Source organism: Myotis brandtii, unplaced genomic scaffold, assembly GCF_000412655.1.
Source record: "Myotis brandtii unplaced genomic scaffold, ASM41265v1 scaffold32481, whole genome shotgun sequence".
NCBI classification, from domain to species: domain Eukaryota; kingdom Metazoa; phylum Chordata; class Mammalia; order Chiroptera; family Vespertilionidae; genus Myotis; species Myotis brandtii.
The window spans coordinates 3,205-6,105 of NW_005362479.1; the positions used below are offsets into that span (position 1 = coordinate 3,205).

At 40.2% G+C, this 2,901-nt stretch overlaps 1 long non-coding RNA gene across 1 annotated transcript; it reads right to left on the minus strand.

Annotated features, from left to right (window-relative positions):
- Positions 1-352: 352 nt before the first annotated feature.
- Positions 353-2,764, minus strand: LOC102250546. The gene is made up of 2 exons (XR_313842.2): positions 2,556-2,764; positions 353-532 (listed from the first exon to the last, which is right to left on the minus strand). It is a non-coding gene; the product is annotated as an uncharacterized LOC102250546 (long non-coding RNA).
- Positions 2,765-2,901: the final 137 nt, after the last annotated feature.

Sequence of the window (2,901 nt, forward strand, 5' to 3'; positions counted from 1 at the left end):
TGTGATGCTTGAAATTGTCTAGAAATTCTCAGGGAAACTTGAGGTGAGACCCATGCTGATAGAAATGTCCAACACCAATGGTGGAAGTTACGCAAAAATTATGACTAAAGAGGTCACTCCAGCGTCACACAATATGTGCATCTATGGAGATTTTCAATATATAGTCCAAAAAGCAATTAAAGATTACTTCCTTAAATAAGGAAGTGGGAGGTATCTACTACCCAACACACATTCCTGACTTAATGCACTGAGTTATTGACACACTGGGAGCCAACAGAAAATTAAGAGTAAAAGAACAGCTGAAATCCAACATTCTACTTCTTGTTTGAGCAGGTGGCAGAGAATTAATCACCTTTACATGTCGGAGGACTAGGGGACCATCCAAAGTGGTAGCACTGAAGAGAGTCTGCTCCGATGAGAGTGAGGAATCTATTTCTGCAGGAGAATTTCAACACGTCTCCAATGACATATTTCTCTTTCCGGGGCTGAACAATTAAGTTCTGCTCTATATCGGGAACGATGCATTCTCTTTCTATAAAAAGGGTAAATAATTTAATGAGAACAGATGATGAATCAGTGCCAAGTAAACTTTATATGTCATGCAAGAATAAGTGGCTGGGTGTTGCATATACAGAGAGGCATCACATAAATGCTCTCACAGGAATTGCATTATCTATTATGTCTGAAACATCCCTCACATTCAGTTGGGACCTTATGAAGCAATAGATGTGTCCTGAACACTTATTTGTAATTTCAACTAGCTTATAGTAAATCTGATTTTATCAATGACATTAGTAAAACTAAATGCTACATTTTTGGTATCATCGAAATAATACTATTCTGTCACATTAAAAAACACCTAATGCTACAATTTTAAATTGCATGCTTAAATAAAAATTGGTTATTTTAATTTAATATACTTGGGGACCAGGACACTCAAAGAGGCATTTCTTGTATATTTTAGTAGAGGAACATTACAAGTTGCTGAGTTAATAATTTAAATCAAATCCTATGTAGAATAAAAACCCAACTCGTTCATGCCTACACTCCAACGCCATCTTATCTTTTCCTCGGTTTGGTGATCCAGACCCCAGGCTTCATGGTCTTGAACATTTTTTAAGAGATCAAGTTCCTTGCTCTCCCTGTTGCACGGTTGCGAATGGTTTTCAACCTTTCTGTGTAGAGATGCCTTCCTCTATGACACAAGCCCTCAATCCCTCCCATTTTTAAAGTCCTTGGATGTATTCGTTCCTTTAAAAATATGAACATGTATTACAAATATTATTACTATTTGATTCATTATTGGACTTTTTTCATTGTGTTGTTTTTCCATAATGCAAGGAGCCTGTATGGAGCCCATACTAGGTGGGTGTGGAAGCCGGCATAGAGAATGTAGTGTAATCACCAGAATATTTTTTAAAAATATGAGAATGTTTGTCAACATGGAAACATTTCACAGAAATGGACAAATGAACAACGTTGCCGATCAGCTTGGTGTTGCCCTAAGATACATGCTTGGCAAATCGGGGAGTGGAATTGAAACCCACCCAGACTATGAATCCATCTGTCAGACTTCCTGTCCCTTTCATCCTTTTATCTCCCCACACCTATGACAACATTCATTCCAACATCTTTTCCTCCTGATTCTCTGAGTCCTTCATTCTCTCTACTTTGCTGCCCTCTGCTCTCCTGTCCGACATCTGCATGCTGGAATGCTTCAGGGCTCAGTCTGGAGGTCTCCTCTTTTCTCATTCTGTATTCTTTCCCCATGAGATGTCATTATTTACATGGTGAGAATCTCATATGTTGATCTGGCCAGACCTCAACATTCAACTCTGTAGCTTAGAATCTAATTTTGATGGTCCCTGGGCGGCTCAACCTCATGTTGGCAAGTCAATAGTGGAGATGTTCCTCTCCAAGAGCTCTTTCTACTGCCCGCACCACCTTACCAAAGGCCACCTCCATGTACCTGCTTCCTTATGAGGGAATATTTAAAATAAACATGTGAGTCCCTGGACAATTACTCTGCCTGACACCCAACACTCAGTAACGTCACTGTCTTTTCTACCAACATGCATCCCAGATCTGTCCTCTGCTCTGCATCTCCTCAGCCGCCACTCTGGCCCAATCTCCACCGGAAATCCCCCCCTTCCTCAGTGGAACCCTCATGGATTGTTTGGTTTTCAAAGCATTACACGTCCTGTCCCCATGAGTTGGAATACTCTGCATCCACCCACGTGCCCACAGATGGAGGTTCTATTTCTAACCCCGGAAAACAGGCTGGCAAACATGCAGGAGATTCGTGTAACTGTCCTCAGAACTGTCCACAATCAGGAAATAAGGAAGTCCTCTCAGGACCTGCAGGAATGAACACTCAGCTGGGAGGTGGCAAGAACCAACTCGGGAGAAAACTGCCGAGGAAGTTGTAAAACACATCATCTGGGTCATGAGTATCTAAGTTTACATAATATAATAATATAATTTAGGATAACAAAACAATTATATGCTTTACACACATTTTGTTTATTTCGATGATCCTGAAAATCAGTACTTACCCTGACAGGTGGGTGCATCAGACCAACCATTTTCACCACACACTATGGAGCCTATGGTGTGTCCATCTCGGTTTTTATATCCATCCTGGCATTCATAGGCCAACCTGTCATTGACCTTAAACCACGTGCCATCACTTTTGGCTCTGGCATTCTCAAATACTGGCACACCACAAGATTCTAATGCATAATAGAATTGAAGATTTCACTTCTAATATTATTGAATGGACAATCAAATTTCATAAGTTCCATCCCAAGAATAAAAAGCGTTATCACTTAGCATGTGCTAATAAATTATGCATCATATACAAGTAATCTACGCATACTAGTGATAAATCACTGTCCTAAA